Raw genomic sequence first — 18,042 nt, forward strand, 5'->3', positions numbered from 1 at the left:
TTGTATGTACGCAGGCCCTCCCGCTGCTTGGCCTGCTGGACGAATGAACTTGACAAATTCAGCTTATTGGCGACATCCCGGACCGAACTTCTCGGATCACGTCTAAACTGCTTAACTACGCGCTTGTGATCTTTTTCACTGACGGAGCATCCATTTTTGCCGTTCTTCATCTTCCGGTCGATGGTTAGGTTCTCGAAGTATCGTTTTAGTACTCTGCTGACCGTGGATTGGACGATTCCCAGCATCTTACCGATGTCGCGATGTGACAACTCCGGATTCTCGAAATGAGTGCACAGGATTAATTCACGACGCTCTTTTTCGTTCGACGATATTTTTCCAAATTTACGGAAAATTGACAGTGAAGCATGGCCAACGTGATCTATACACTCTTATCTGATTATAAGCGGAAGCTGAAGATATAATTCCTAAAAATTAAATTTCTACAGCGTTTTTTCCGTGATGCAATTTGATGTGACACACCCTTTATGTGTTATATGTTTAATTCTGTTTTTCATTTGTTCGACTTCAATATTAGTTGTAAGACTTTCAAGAATCGCTTGCGTAATCGAGATTTAGTGTAGTTTAGTACCTAATCATATTGTAACATTTTATCATGTAGACCATGTCGTCAGATGATTATTTTTTTTTATTAAATCGTTTATTTTTACAGGCTCAGTTACATAAGTTTAAAGGAGCCAAACTCCTATCTGTATAATCAGATGATTTTGTTAATAATAAATAAATAAATAAACTTTGAAAAATCGGCTAGAAAAAACGGCTGAACGTATCAATATGAAACGTTCACAGATGTTGAGGGAATGGACTAGGCTAAAAATTTACCTGCAAACATTAGAACTTACCAGAGCTGCAATTTGTCAGTGTCACTGCGTATATATGGACTACTATGACGACCATTGCAACATTACCACCTAACAACGTGCAACAAGACATAAACCGACAAAACAAATTCCTCACTCTTTGATGCTAAATAGTTTGTCAGAGTGTTTTGACCATCAAAGCATGTTGCAAGTCAGCGCACTATGATCGTCAAGACGAGAAATACCATATCACTTGATGTAATGGAAGTTTACATGTTATCAGGGTGCATTTGTTTACGTTGAGCTACCTGAATACCATTCTAATATAAAATAGGAAAACTTCGAGGAGAACAAAGGATATAAATGAGTCTAAACGGACTGTCAAATACGTGAATTTCGAAACGAAGAGAGAAATTTCTTCATTATTTACAGCATGTAAAGATTGTTCAAGCTTTGGCAACCGGAACGAAAATGGAAGCTTTGCTGGATGAAAATGAAATGCAATCTGCGACAACCATCAATTCGTTACGTACAATTTTACCGCCTACTTGATCGGTCAAAGCGTATTGACAAAGCTCAGTTACAGGCATAGTGTTGCATCGTACTCCGTCAGTCACCGTTTGACCAAGATTTTTGTCAATAGGAAGTGACTATCGTGGCTCGTCGGTTGTCAGTGATATTGATGAAACAGTGTAGCTCTGGAACTTACTGCGATATTTGCAGAACTACAGTGAATTTTGTAAAGCACTATGAAAATCCTGTTTTTGGCACTTTTTTGAAATCGATGCAAAAAATTTTAACATTTTTTGTTCGTCAAAGTAATAAAATATCCTTGTGCAGAATTTGTTGGAGATTTCAAAACTGCCTTTCGATTTGCGATGCGATGGTTGTTTATTGAATTATTCATCATCAAAGACGAAGCGGTAATTTTTCATTCAAACTGAAATATTTCGGTGTGGGAAGGTCCTACAGGAACGTTATTGGCACCAAAAAAAATCTGATTGATGAGCTTAATTGGATTTGCTGTTGAGTTGGTTGGTAAAAAATTGTGTTAGTTCAGAATATTCTTGAAAAAAAGGAAAATCGATTTTTCATTTCTTCCCGATATTGTTGCCCAGCATACCTACACACACCAAGATAAAAATATGTACAAAAATTATTCTAATACCTGAAAGTTGTAGCTTCAAAATGATGTGCATCCTATCGATATGCGTTGATTTTTCACGAAGTTACAGCATGTCAAAAATCACTTCCTCATTCTGTTCCTCTAATTTTTTTGTCGAGTGTAGATGCTTTTCAGCCGGCACGTCGTGTTGTTAGCGATATATGTTGCTTAGGGTGCACAAGAAAATGGTCATCTCGGATTTCAAAAAGTTACCCCATAAAAATGTTTACCACCTCGAAAAAACACGCTACGCAAAAGATCAGCTCAATCGGACTTAAGGGAGAGTGGCGCAAAGCGGTCAAAGTTTGATTTTTTTGAAAATCGAAAAATCACCCAAGGTGGGAGGAAATATAGGTTTTCAAAAAATGAAACGTCGAGATCTAGTGTCATCTCGAAAAAAAAAATGTCAAAAATCGGCACTCTGGGACTTTTTGGGTTTTTTTTTCGGTATACGAAACGAAAAGTATGGTTTTTTGTGCCAATAAAAATAATTATCTCGATTTTTCATTTGGAACTTGCTACGAAATGTTGATTTGCACGATAATATGCCCTATGCAAAATATTAGCTCATTCGGCCTTCATTTGCCGGTGTCACAAACGTGAGAAACGAAATTCACGTTCAAGACTGCGGCAATGTCAAATCCCATAAACTTTTCCAATTTGACAAACATTAACGTTGTGTTAGAAGCGTTTCCAGAGTTCTACAAAGGGAATATTCAAAATCTGGAGAATTATTTCCGCACCCTAAAGATAAAATTACTCCGTAAGGAAATCACAGTTTCAGAAAACGAGCATGTGCAGGATTGCTGAACAAAAATATGATAACTAAGAAGAATTGACGGTTCACTTGAATTTTCGGCGCTTCGATGCCTTGTTTGTAACGTTCTCACTATGTCTCACTGCGCGACAACTGTCAAGCGATTTTTTCTGAACATAATCAGAGCGGAAATAAGTTTCGAAACCGGCTCAGCAACAAAACCATGAGATCAAAAGATTTGATTAAACATCGTGGCGCCAGCTCGAAAATTTGAATAGTATGCAGATTCATAAAAACTATGTATAAGCATGATCAAGCACACGAATGACTTGCAAATGTGAATGTAGTATTTGTAGTGAACAAATGAGTATTTTTTCATGCTAATAAATTAGTTTTTTTTTCTCTACAACGAATATTTTCGATGGTACAGATTTTTGAGAAGAAAGTACAGATGAGAAAGATTTTAACCCCTCTGGTACAGATTAAAATATGGCAACACTGGTGAGAAGTAGTACCATGAAATACAAGCTTAAAGTTGAATATACTGGTCCCATCTCTGAATCAGGTCGGAAACATTTCAGTCTACCAATGTATATTAAAATATTTTTTTTCAAAAATTAATCGTTTTGATGATTTAATTCTGGAAATATTTCACAAGATAGAACATACAACAATCTAATAATAGTAGGACAACCAAATTCAATCCCAATTAAGTGTCGATGAAGCGATGATTTCGACAGTCCGAAAATATTCGTTGCTGATAACGATATATGCTCGTATTTTTTCCCTCTATCTCTCTGAAGGAATACATTATTTTTTGTGAGATACCCCTAATCGAAATGCTTTTTCCTCCATAGCTCACACATGCAATTAATCACGGCAACTTCTCTCGCAATTGGACACGTTTTGAAACACCCACTCTCTGCTAGAAGGAAGCCACAGAGAACCGGGGCATCGTAAAAGTTTATCGTCCGGAGCACCCGAGCAAGCGAGTCCGAGACTGCATCTGTACTCCACTCAATAAACAGACTAATCACATCGAACCGCACCATCGCCATCACCCGCAGCCAGCAGCTCTCACTCTGCGTCACCGAATCTGGAGTGGAAAACGCTTCAAATTCAGTCCGACTTCAACACATTAGTGCCTGAATTGGTGCAATCATCATCGTTGGCATCGTCAAGTGCTTTTCTGCTATTTCTGCTGTATCTTTTCGAACTAAATTAGACGAAAGACGCTCGGATACGTTCCATTCCTTTCCGTTGGACCGTTTCATCGGCTGCTTCGTCGATCGTCCTCCTTATTAACTTCGGGGGATTGACCCAAATCCCCAATCACATGTGACGGCACCGAGCGAGACGTCGAGTGTGGGCGGATGAAAGCCGGTCCGGAGATCAGAGACCCAAATGAGGAATATTTTTGTTTGTTTTTGTTGCTCTCATTTCTGCGAAGCAAAAGAGGAAATGGGTTTGCTTGGAAAGATGATTAACTCGGAATCCCGGGCAAAGGGGGACGAAGCGGAATAGACCAAACCGACCAATCGATTGCAAATTTCGGACGGCAAGCTTTCGTGTGGTCGGATGGTGAAATTATTTTTCGGAGTTGAAAATAAACTAGTTTGCAATTATTCATTTGGGAGGAGTGTGTGGCCAAGCGATGAACAAATATTATTCAAACTGTTCAAAGCACGACAAAGTGCTGCGGAACAAATGGCAAACATTTATCGCATCCATGATTCACAGATACTCGGAAATTTTTCCCAGTGATTGTAGAACCATCTTAGCACTTTGCGGACCGCTCACGAGATTTCTCGTTTTCGCGTTCCTTCTTTACGGAAATTAGCGGATAAAAGTTTTTGTTCAACGTCTTGCTAGATTTAATGAATAATGAATTATTTCAGTTGAAATAAATTGATTGTTCATCAAGTAACAACCTTCAAAATCATACTCATTAGATAGACATTAGACATTTTTTCTTGACCGTGATAGAGAAAAGTTATAGACTGAAACGTGAGCATGGGTCAATATAGGAAAATATACAGAATTTTGAAAATCAAAAAAAAGTTGTTCGAATAGAGTTTTTGAAGTTATTCGATAGAGAAATCTTTTACCTATCTTCCAGCTACAATTTTATTAATCGAAAAAGGGTATTAGAAAAGTTGGGGTGCTCCCTTGGCCGAGTGTTTAGCGTCATAACTAACATGCCGGGTGTTCGGGTTCGATTCCCGTTCTGGTCGGGGAAATTTTTCGTCAAAGAAATTTCCTCCGACTTGCACTGTGATCACGCGTATTCTAGAGCTTGCCACTCAGAATGCATTCAAGGCGTGTTATTTGGCATAGAAATCTCAACTAAGTACTAGTAAAAATGACGCAAGTAATACTACGTTGAGACGGCGAAGTTCCTCTAGGAACGTTAGTGCCATTGAAGAAGAAGAAGAAGTATTAGAAAAGTTATAGGTCCAAGTAGTATGGAAGAAAATAAATATTTTAAACAAAATTGGAAAAAAAAAGTTATTTGAAAAGACCCAAAACACATTCTCGAGATAGTACTTATTCGATATAGAATATTTTTTTCTATCCTTAGCAAAATTTCCATTGGTCGGAATAAGGTCTAAGAAAAGTTATAGCCCAAAACCTATACAATTTGTTTGGGGAAAATTAATTAATTTAAAGAAGTTTAAAAAAGTTATTTCAAAGGACCCAAAACACATTCTTGAGATAATATTCATTGGATAGAGAATACTTTAATCCATTTTCAGCCAAATTTCCAAATTTCAGAACTTTTTCACAATCAAAAAAAAAAAAAATGGTCGAAGTCGAAATTTTTAGGCGATTTTTGAAATGCTTTAAAATCGTGAAATATCAACGCATGAAGATGGGATAGTATTTAACAGAGAAATTTGTATTTCAATGTATGTACAGGGAAACTTCGATATAACGTACCCTCGATATAACGTCACTCGATATAACGTACATTTTACCTCGATATAACATACACATTTCCAAAGTGTAAAGGAAAAATTTTTTCAATATTTTTTTTCTGATAGAACAATGAATTACCTGTATTGTGATGCTGAAACAAGTTTTGTACCTTCAATAAATCCCGAAACACAGCTGGTTTTGTGATTCCGGATTCTAAATGAATCAAGCTTTAATCAACAGTACGAAGGAAAACATCATGAGAAAGGCTGGCTTCGTTTTCTGATTGAAATTATTCATTAACTTTACTAAAACAGCAACACAATAATGTATTATAGACTACGTTTGTCAGTACTTTATTATGCTTCGATATAACGTACAATTCGATACAACTTACAATTTTGAAAGTGAAATGTACGTTATATCGAAGTTTACCTGTATATGTAGTAGACAAAATATCGGGAAGAAATGAGAAATCGATTTCTTTCTGTTTTTTTTAAAGATAGCAAATCCAATTAACGTTATCAACTATCTTTCATTTGATTTCTATAACGTTGCTGTAGGACCATTCAGTACTTATTATTGTATGAACGTTCAATAAATAATCATCGAAAAACAGATTTCAAAACTCTGATAAATTCTATACACCCAGGATTTTTTTTTTGCGTGGGGTTCGAATTTTGTTTTTCTTTGTCTCGTCACACCATAGTAGATAAAAAACATTTATTGAGAATGGGGAAAATAAGAAAAACTCATTTTTTCACTATAGCTCTTATAGTAAACCATATAGGAGAATTATGTTATTATTATCTGAAAAAATCCCACATACCTATAGAAGGCGTGGGAACACATTTAAATACGAATTATTTTAGTACTGAATATCTAAATCCTCAAAAAAAATCATTATTTCAAAATTTGGAGATCCTATAGTGAATTACATAGAGATTCGAAAAATAATCTAAATTTATATACAATAGAAATTTTTACTTCCTTTTTAACTTTTTACTTCCTCACCCAGCCAGACACTTTCCCCCGTACAACTCATGACCAATGAAAATTTGGCTAAAGATAAATAAAAATATTCTTTATCGAATGAGTACTATCTCGAAAATTAGTTTTGGGTCCTTTCAAATAACTTTTTTCAATTTTCTTTGAATTAATTTATTTCGCTTATTCAAGTTATATAGGTTTTGGCCTATAACTTTTATTAGACCCTTTTCCTACCAATGAAAATTTGGCTAAAGATAAATGTCGACAGCAAAAAAGAGCGGGATCACTGAGTAACCACTTCAGGGTAAGTATGCAGTACATAGGCGGTACAAAGGCGACGCAGTAGACAAGAGTTCTTCGATCCAGGTAAGTGTACACACTTTTATTCTATTTATTTTTCATTGCAGGTAAGTCTAACTAATTTAATTCTTCATTTCTTTCCAGGTTCAATTCACTACATTTTATATTTAATTTTCAGGTAATTCACTACATTTTAACTCCTATTCATTATTCCAGGTAAATTTCTTTTAATAACTATTTCAACAAATAAATATAACTGTGTCACGTCATCTAGCAGGCCGTCTCCATCAAAACACCGAAAGGTAAAAGAGCTCGCTGCATTCGATCTAATGCCTTTTTATAGATGTCCATTGCCGGAAGTCAACTAAAGGGTGTGTCACATCAAATTGCATCACGGAAAAAACGCTGTAGAAATTTAATTTTTAGGAATTATATCTTCACTTTGGTTTTATAATCAGATAAGAGTGTATAGATCACGTTGGCCATGCTTCACTGTCAATTTTTCGTAAATTTGGAAAAATGTCGTCGAACGAAAATGAGCGTCGTGAATTAATCCTGCGCACTCATTTCGAGAATCCGGAGTTGTCACATCGGGACATCGGTAAGATGCTGGGAATCGTCCAATCCACGGTCAGCAGAGTACTAAAACGATACTTCGAGAACCTAACCATCGACCGGAAGGTGAAGAACGGCAAAAATGGATGCTCCGTCAGTGAAAAAGATCACAAGCGCGTAGTTAAGCAGTTTAGACGTGATCCGAGAAGTTCGGTCCGGGATGCCGCCAATAAGCTGAATTTGTCAAGTTCATTCGTCCAGCGGACCAAGCAGCGGGAGGGCCTGCGTACATACAAGGTTCAGAAGGCTCCTAACCGCGACGAAAGGCAAAACATGGTGGGGAAGATGCGAGCCCGGAAGCTGTACACCGAAATGCTGACGAAGCCGCATTGCCTGGTAATGGACGACGAAACCTACGTCAAAGCGGACTTTCGTCAGCTGCCGGGCCTGTTGTTCTTCTCCGCAGAGGGCAAATTCAGCGTTCCGGAGGAGATTCGCAAGCAGAAACTATCCAAGTTTGCCAAAAAGTACATGGTGTGGCAAGCGATCTGCTCTTGCGGAAAGCGGAGCGCCCCCTTCGTGATGACCGGCACGGTAAACGGGCAGGTTTACCTTAATGAGTGCCTACAGAAGCGCTTACTACCACTATTGAAGCAGCACGAGGGCCCGACCATCTTCTGGCTGGATCTCGCTTCGTGCCACTATTCAAAGGACGTGTTGGAGTGTTACGAAGCCAACGGGGTCACCTTCGTGCCAAAGGAAATGAACCCGCCCAACGCGCCGGAGCTTCGCCCAATAGAGAAATATTGGGCGATTATGAAGCAGGCCCTCCGGAAGAACCCAAAAGTTGTCAAATCGGAGGCGGACTTCAAGAGAAAATGGATTTCTGTTCAAAAAAAGACGGGTGGGTAATGTCGGGGACATAACCGGAGTGACGTAGGACTATACAAAGGGGACAGCTTTTGTTAAATATATATTTTAAATATATTGTTTTATTTTCTTCTCCTACGTGAATACCTACCTATCTACCTGAAAAATGGATTAGTTTGCTGTTTACTCTTTATGAATATGTTGATGGTTCTGAAAAGAACCTTTGGTGTTGTGTTTTTGTTATCACTCGATATTCCCATCTTGTTCGGTTAAACCTTCCTGTTTAGCTATTGCGTTTGGCACTCGCCACAGCTTTCACAGTTGGAAAATTTCTTCCCATCCAGCTTGTGACATATTGTTCAGTAAATTACATTTAATGCGACTTTGCCACTCACTGAAACTAATTGTTGCCTTGCCGAACCGAAGCTGCTCTGTTCTTGATGCGTGTTTTCTGATTGTCATGAGCAGCTTTGCAAGCCAACTCGAGCACTCCGACGGCCGAAACTCTATAATCGCTGTTAGGAATACTGGTGCTCCGGCACCAATCCGTTCGGCCTAGTTACCCTTGCGGAGCAATCAGTGAATGCGGCCAACCTGGAACTGGAGTTCTGCACGGTTCGAGTGAGACTTTGCCTTTCCCTTAACTTGTCCTCCTTTGTTACGTCCACGATGCCGATGCCGTACAACCACACGGGTTTACGGTTTAAAAGAAAATAAGATATTTTTTTGGGGTCCGCGTGTTTTATACTCTAGCGCAATTTAAGAATTGGTGAAAATCAATAAGCTCAGAACAACTGCCAAATTCACATACTCATCATATCCTGGCAAACAAATTATGAAAAAATCAATTTGTGTTTTATTATTATTTTGGATAATGTTTTAGAAAACATTGAACTGTATTTCCTAAACTCTTTTTTGGAAGGTTTAATGGCCCTGAAAAGCGCCTTGTTTTATGGAATGGTTCCAATTTAGAAAACTTAGTACTCGTGGTTTTGAAAAAAACCATTTCGAACGCCCTCGATGCCGCGAGCAGCTTTGACAGCTAACTCGATCACTTCGGCGGCCGAAACTATATAACGCCGGCTAGGTGGACTGGTGCACTGGTACTAACGCGCTCGGCCTAGCTACCCTTGCGGGGAACTCCAGATCAACACGGTTCGAGTGGGATTTTGCCTTTCCCTTCACTTTTCCTCCTTTACCATGTCCAGACATGGCTGCTTGGGTTGGTTTGTTGATGTGTTGTGATGCGAACCGATGTGGTGTACGGTTTGAATGAGAATGAACGTTACGGAAGGAAGGAAGGTATTGTATTATAGAGACTTTAAACTTTTGCAGTTCATTCGTCTCTAGCCTTGAGAAATGCCCTTTGAAAACTCTACTCTACTCTACTCCAGCGCTACCACCTCCGCCCTCTTGCCTTGAGAAAGGCACTCGATCCCTCGCCGTCCAGCTCGTCCAGCAACGATGTTGTCCAGTCGGTGTCCGCACAAAGAATGATCGTTACGGCAGCGGAGCGGGGATTTTTAAGCTGACTGGCTGGCTCGAGAATTACGCATGTGTGAGACTGCGACCAATGTTTCGTTCATTTTTTCTTTTTCCTTTCCAATCGTGCTTCATTCTATTTCGCTGCTGCTCTGGTTGCCCGTTTTGGTCGGTACGATTTGAGGAGCACAAAATGGACCAATCAAAAATGGGCACATAGTGCATTTTGACAATGCTTGATATTTCACAATTATTCAATTATTTATCTCAAGAAAAATTAAATGTTATTCGTTATGATAGATGCGTAGATATATTTCCTATCAATTGATGCAAAAACCTTTGCGATCTATTGAGAAATGCTCGAGTTATAAGCGTTCCAAATCTTGCATTTTTTCCTACTTCTTCAGTGCCTAGATTTCCATTTCACCTCCTATATCTTCCGGTTAGACGTAGTCCTACGTCAAAAACTACAACCTGACGTTGTACAGAACCTTATGGACGGGGTAAAGAGGAAGGTGCGAGCATACGCGCTTGGGCTCGAAGTATGAATAAAAAGAAAATGCCAAAAGTTGTTTAATAGTTTTTATTTTACTGTCTAAAATTTTCAAAAGGATCGATCTACTGGGCGAATTTCTACAGTGTTATTTCCGTGATGCAATTTGATGTGACACACCCTTTAGTTTTTTATTTTCCTGATTTTGGTATTATGGTTTCGCTTGACTGTCGGAAATTCCCTTGCAAGCGTTGGGGGCTATTTCTCATAGATGGCTCTGCATTTGTTCATCAAACAATAAATAAAAATATTCTTTATCGAATGAGTTATATCTCGAGAGTGTGTTTTCGGACCTTTCAAATAACTTTTTTCAATTTTCTTCAAAATAATTAATTTCATACAACTTGGGTTATAACTTTTTTCAGAACTTTTTCCGATTAATAAAATTGTGGCTGGAAGATAGATAAAATATTTGTCTATCGAATCACTTCGACACTCTTTTTGAACAACTTTGATTTTCAAAATTCTGTATATTTTCTTATATTGACCGCTCACGTTTCAGTCTATATCTTTTCTCTGTCATGATCAAGAAAAAATGGGTGGGTTATATCTAAGATATAACCGCAAAGTTGACGTGGGAATATTGTTGGTGTAGTAATCATTTGGTCATATTGATTGAATGAAACAATTTTCGAATTTAATGGAATTCAACATATTTGCTTTGTAAGTAAAGAATTCGAACAAATTCCATGTAACACCAAATCATGCATTGTAGTAGATTATGTTTTTCGCTACAAGGAAATTTGATAACAGCATTTTGTCTAATCATCAAACGGTATGCGTATAAATTCAGTGATCAGAAGATACGAAGGCATATCTTCCAATGCAGTCTTGAATAACCGAACCAAAGCGTTGTGTTTGTACCCGCTTGCGTAGTCCGTGTAAGACACATAACGGGTGTTAAATAAAAAACGAGAATTTTTTCAATCACAAATGAAAATTTATTTTTTTTCATCGATTTCAGTATTTTTTATTAATAACATAATGTATTTTATTCAAAAAAATGTCAGTGAATGTTTGAGTAAGGGCCGTGGTCAGCTGTTCGACGCAACTTTATCGCGATGCTCTCACAAGAACGTTGTACGGCACTTACGTCCATTTTCCGGATACAATTCCGGATTCTTGTAGTCAGTTGCTTCGTGTCCTTGGCCCTCCAATTGCTTTTATACACTAGGGCACTGAGTGAGTCAAAGAAATTCTCTATTGGGCGGCACTGGGGCAAGTTTGTTGGGTTACGATCTTTCGGCACGAACGGTATCTTTTTCTCCTCAAGATACGCCAGCGTCTTCTTGGCGTAATGGGAAGACACCTTGTCCGGCCAGAAGACGTACTTCCCATCCGCGTGATGCTCGTTCAGGAACGGCAGCAGGATTTTATCGAGGCACTTTTCTCGATAGATTTGTTGGTTGATTGCCAGACCGCTCGGCTTAAACCAAGGCTTTGAAATGCCTCGGTCGGAAATGGCGATGTACAACATAACCTTTTTTTCAAACTTGTGCTTGAACTTGTATTTCACTTCAGGCGGTGTGGATGACTTGTCGCTGGAGTAGTAATTATCATTTCCTGGAATATGCGTTTTGGACAGCGGAAAATAACTTTCGTCGTCCAGAACGAAAGACGTCCCGCGGTATTTTTTTTGGTCATCCACCGACACTGTGATTTAACCGTCTGAATCTGCTCCTCCAGCGTCATAACTAACATGCCGGGTGTTTGGGTTCGATTCCCGTTCTGGTCGGGGGAATTTTTCGTCAAAGAAATTTCCTCCGACTTGCAATGTGATCACGCGTATTCTAGAGCTTGCCACTCAGAATGCATTCAAGGCGTGTTATTTGGCATAGAAATCTCAACTAAGTACTAATAAAAATGACGCAAGTAATACTACGTTGAGACGGCGAAGTTCCTCTAGGAACGTTAGTGCCATTGAAGAAGAAGAAGAAGAATCTGCTCCTCCGTGTACTCCGGCGACCTCGTCTTCTACCTGCAGACGACTCCTTCCATCTTGAGGGTCCGATGGATCAATACGTGGGAGCAGCCATATTTCCGACCGGCGTCACGCAGGCTGGTTGCGTCCTTGTTGTCAAACAGCTTCTTTAACGATGTCTTCCTCTGCTTCGTCATTATCGTCACCGGACGACCACTTCCGACCTTCTACCGCTCTACGTTCAGGGAACCCAGGATACGATATACCGTACTGACAGGTACATTTTCTTCCTTAAAATGTGCCACCGTGAACTTTTTTCCTTGCTGGAAATGCGTTTCGTAGAACCGTACAATGCGTTCGTGGAGCACGTGCTGTTTCGACGCCATCTTAGCTTTGACTAAATTCAAACTAGTAAAACCAAACACGCCTACTGTTTCTAGGGAGCCCAAAGAGCAATTTTCTTGGAGAAAGAAAATTTTACGCTCTTTATTTGAGTTACTGAAAGGTATTGAAAAAAATCTCATTTTTTATTTAACACCCGTTATTTCGGAGTGCAAAAAAAAAATATGCTGGTACAGAAATACTCCCGGCATGAATCAAAATGGATCAACAATTTCAACTTCCACTTTAATATTGTAAGTTCATTCGCCTCTAGTATCTGAAATGACGATTTTCCCAGGCTCTTCAGTTCAGTATTACGTGTTAGGGAAACATATTTTGGTCTGCACAACGAAAAGTGAATACAAAAGTACTTGTATTTGCAAAGCGATATTTCCCAGGCACCTTGGTTTTGAAGTCCGTGTTAGGCAAATACATTTCTTTGTGAACAAAAGTTTTCCTAACTTGCATGTATTTGCAATGCCGATCTTCTCAGGCACATTGCTTTTGATATCTGTATTAGGGAACATATTCCGGTGGGAACAAAAATACTCCCAACTTGAATGTATTTGCAAGGCTTATTGTAGAAGTCCGTGTTAGGGAAACATATTTCGTTGTGAACAAAAGTTCCCCTGACTTGCATGTATTTGCAATGCCAACCTCCTCAAGCACATTGCTTTTGATGTCCGGTGAGAACAAAAATACCCCTAATTCGAATGCATTTGCAACGCGGATTCCCCCAAGCATGCCTATTGCCTAGGCACCTCGGTTTTGAAGTACATGTTAGGTAAACACATTTCCTTGTGAACAAAATTTACCCCGACTTTCATGTATTCGCCAAGCGGATTCTCCTATGTACATTGATTTTGAAGTCTATGTTAGGGAACATATTTCGATGGGAACAAAAATACCCCCTGCTTGCATGTTGTTGCAATGCCGATTTCTCCAGGCTGCTTGGTTTTGACGTCTGTGTTGGGGGAATCGTAAATCGGGCCAATTAAATCGAGGCAGTTAGGGGGTTTAGATAACGCTTGACATTTCACAGTTATTCAATTGTTTATCTCATGAAAAACAGGAAGTGGGTTATATCTATGGTATAACCGCAAGGGTGACGTAGGACTATCGTTGATTTAGAGATCATTTGTATGAAGTTGAATCTGAATTCATTCTGAATGAATGAATATTTGGAGAACTTTGAAAACGAGAGCGTTACGTTGGAGGCACAAGGTTTTATGCATCCAATATTGGATACGGAAATATCCTACTGATGGGGAAGAATAATCTTCAGAAGCTATCCTGTTGATTGCGATTGATTGAAAAATCACAAAACCTAATGTATTTGGTCACAGTGTTACATGGATAGAAAACATTCAAATAAACTCTTTCACATGAATGTATTTCTAAATTCCTAGAGGAACTGGCAGATTATTTTCCGGATCTTTCTCGATCCAAACGGAAAGAATTCCGTGCGTGTATGTGTGTGTGTGTAGCGGCTGCTTCGAGATCTTCCCGGGAACCGTTTGTAGCATCACTCTCCTCCTGATGGATTCCCTTCTGGCCTAAGGTGCACAAACAGGCTCTTGGTGACACCGTTCATCCGCGCTTTCATGATAAATGAAGAGCTTCACCACAACAGCGACAACATGCTCCAATCACTGTTCAATTAGAACTGAGTGGATTTCCGAGCGGCGCTCGCTTATATACCGATTGGTGATTTCAATAGCCTATTTTGAAAGCAAATTTAAGACTATTGAAACAAGTTTTTGGATCAGAAAGTAACAAGTATAGAACGCGTAGACATTTTATCTTTCGAATGAAGTGTTTATCATACCATTTCGTTCAGTTGTTTAGGAGCTATTAACACTCAAAATCTCGGTCTTCGGCGTAACGCTTTCGTTTTCGAAACTTTGATTTTACACCCCAGTATAGAAATGAAAGACGTAGTCCTACGTCAAAACAACATTTTATTCATTGTGATAGATGCGTAGAAATACCAATTGATGCAAACATCTTTCCGATCTATTCTTCTTCTTCTTTCTTTGTTTTTAAGAGGCTTTAAACTTTGCAGTTCATTCGCCTCTGCCGATCTATCAAGAAATGTTCGAGTTATAAGCATTCGAAATCTTGCATTTTATGCTGCATGTTCTGTGTTTAGGTTTTCATTTCACCCCCATATATTCCGGTTAGACGTAGTCTCACGTCAAAAAAATTAACTATGTGGAAAGATGAATGATTCAATTCTATATGTAAAAAACATGATTTTGAAGGCTGTTACTTGATAAACAATCAATTTATTTCAACTGAAATAATTCATTATTCATTAAATTCAGCAAGACGTTGAACAGAAACTTGCACGCAACAAAAACTTTTATCCTCTGAACTTTCATCCGATAGCTTTACACATAGAAGCGAATGAACTGCAAACTTTAATGCCTCTTAAAATCTTGCAAGCTAAGCAAGTCAAAGCGTGCGGTCCCAGGCGTATGTCTTACAGATTTCTTCCCGGTCCTTAAAGTGTCAAACAGGCTGAAACACAACCACCGTATGGAAGAGAAATTTGAAACCGTCATCTGCTACAATAATAGTTCCGAAACAATCATCGTTGGGCCATCGGCACGTTCCTCTTCGAGATGAGATGCTGTTCCACATCCGTACAGAACTGTCAGCCCCGATGACAACGGGTTGTATGTCGCTTTCGTATAATAGAATAGTGAAGCACAGAACGATGGGATACAGAGCTTGAGTGAATATTTCGAGCGAAAATTGTTCATACCAAGTTTATGCTGATTTAATCAAGAGAATTATTGTTGAGTAACAGTTGGTTTTCATCGTTGGGATGTTTGTTCCGAATTTAATGATCTAAATTGAAATACAAATCGGTAATTTGGTTAATTTTTTTCCTGGCGAATGCTCTCTCTGTAAACTTTCGTAATGTCGACATCCGCTTAAATGCTCTTAAATTGTAGGGTGGGAAAAATTCTAGCAGAAAACTTTTCCTACTGCCAGAGAGAAGCGTCCGCTCCGTGACACAGAGCTGGGTTCGCCCGGTTATTCAACAGATACCTGTTAGATCCGAAAGACAAAAGTCGGAAGTTTTTAGTCCAACTTCAACCTGCTCCCAACCCATTCATTTGGTGCGATTCGTTGTGATACGATTTTCTGGGAAGACAAAGCACACCGAGTGAAATTCTACCTTCCATTATACTCCGGTCTTGTGTTTCAAAGAAAGCACCTACCTGTTTTTTGTCTGGCTTCGCTCATATTTATGTAACAGGGTTCATCCCGTTGTCCGATTGGTTCTTTGATGTGTGGATTACGCTCCTAAAAATGGGAAAGAATATAAAAAAGGGAGAAATGAATTCTGGTTCTGTTGTTTTGCTTTTCTCGCCAAAAACTAGACGGCTCAATGGCGAAGGGTTATGGGAAATGGTTTGATAGAGAAAAAAATGCAAAAAATCTCGGTTTTCGGGTAGCTTACTAAGCGGTGGTGCTTTCAGATACGGATGAAAACAACGACAAAAATCAAACAAACAACCAGACAGAGTGAGCAGGGAAAAAAAAGTTTGGGACGATCGTCGAGCTGATGTAAGCTTATCCATCCATGCCATCCAGTGGGATTGCTAATTTTCAGTAGCTGGGTAGTAATTGTTGTCATAGCATTGAGTCTATTACCTCTGAGTTTGTATACTTCCTTTCGTTATATTTGGTGATCAAAAGATTTTCGGAAAGGATTCTTGTTTTTCGAGTATTGAATAATTCTCTTCCAATCTCTCACCATTTAGGGCGATGCAGCAGCAAATGAAAAACCCACTTCGCAGTATAGTAATGCTTCGAAATCCGGACGCTTAAGCGCTTACGAATATAACTTCAACTACTAAAAAATATTGACATATCATAGCATGAAAAATTAGCGTTCCTATAGAACTAGAAGGCCTTCATCTAAGTTATGAATCACAGAATTCCACAAAATCATGTTATATTTGTTCAAAATTTGAAATTTCTTTCATCGTGTCGTGATTTTAAATCCAGACACTTTTTTAATCATGCTTTGAAATCCGGACACTTGTTTTCTTTGCAATTCTTCAAGAGAAATTATTTATTAATTATTGTAGAACTTATTAACTTATTAACTTATGACGCACCCCATACGTAGCGGGACTAAATGGAAACACGTTTGGTACAATTTTTTTATTAATTCAATTATTTATTGTATTTTTACAAGATAACCACTACAAGATAGCGCTATATATATCCTATCAATATGGGTATCAAATGAAAGGGCTTGATTAGTAGAATATAGTAATTTATGGAAAATGTAAATCCAAGATGGCGGCCGCTACAAAATGGCGGATTAAATATTCTCTCAGAACCCCATCAATATGGGTATCAAACGAAAGAGATCGACTAGTAGAACACGGTTATTTATGAAAAATGCAAATCCAAAATTTTAAAGAAATTGTTAAACGGTTTTATTGTAGAGAAATATACTAATGATACAGATAATGTACTAAGAACTAAAAAATAAATAAGTAAAAAACACTTTTTGAGTTCAACGGTTTCATTGTGATTAAACATAATAATGATACAGATGATGTACTAAAAGCTAGAAAATAATAGGGCAAGTAGCAGTTAGTAGTTACCACACCCCTTTCTTCATTAATCTAGTGCATTGATGAGACTTAAATAAAATCGAGGGACATGTAATGAAACATCTAACTGTAGAAAATGGAAATCTGACGTGGCTCATTTTGAATTTGTGTTCAAATAGTCAACCCCTTCATTTGATACACATATTGATGCAGTTTTGAAAAAAAAATATTTTTTTCAAAACATTTTGTGGTAACGGCCATTTTGGATTTGCATTTTTCATGTTTTCCATGAACAACTGTGTTTTACTAGTCAATCTCTAGGGTTTGATACCCATTTTGATGGTGTAACGTCCCAAAGATCACCACTGCAATCAGTCATTTTATGTTCTTGTGACTACACTTTTCTATCACCTTTTTTTACCAGCGCTGATTATTGTAGTCTAATCCTCACTCCACTCTCCTTTTCTTCTCCTCCCTATACCACTCCTCCTACTTCTGTTCAATGTGTCCATACCTTCATAATCAGGTATGCTATTTTTGAGATCAGTTGAGTGTAAGACCCTACATCCCTCCCTTCTTTTAAATCAAGGAACATGTAACTAAACCTTTTAGACTTAAATAATTTTCTTTTCCCACAGACGCCCATGCCTAATTGAACTCTGTACTTAGAAGTTCTGATTCTTAGCTTTTTTTAAGTTACACACGTTGCACCTTAACCACTTGTCGAAAGGTAAAGATTTTACTGTCA

General features: G+C 38.4%; 1 protein-coding gene across 4 annotated transcripts in view; it reads right to left on the reverse strand.

Annotated features, from left to right (window-relative positions):
* LOC129774891 (uncharacterized) overlaps positions 1-18,042 on the reverse strand; it is a 531,717-nt gene that overhangs the window by 192,384 nt on the left and 321,291 nt on the right. For all 4 annotated transcript variants that reach the window (XM_055778944.1, XM_055778941.1, XM_055778943.1 and 1 more), the window contains one exon: positions 15,942-16,026. The gene's annotated coding sequence lies outside the window, so the exon portion shown is untranslated. The remainder of the gene's footprint in view (positions 1-15,941; positions 16,027-18,042) is intronic.

This window comes from Toxorhynchites rutilus, chromosome 3 (assembly GCF_029784135.1).
Source record: "Toxorhynchites rutilus septentrionalis strain SRP chromosome 3, ASM2978413v1, whole genome shotgun sequence".
NCBI classification, from domain to species: domain Eukaryota; kingdom Metazoa; phylum Arthropoda; class Insecta; order Diptera; family Culicidae; genus Toxorhynchites; species Toxorhynchites rutilus.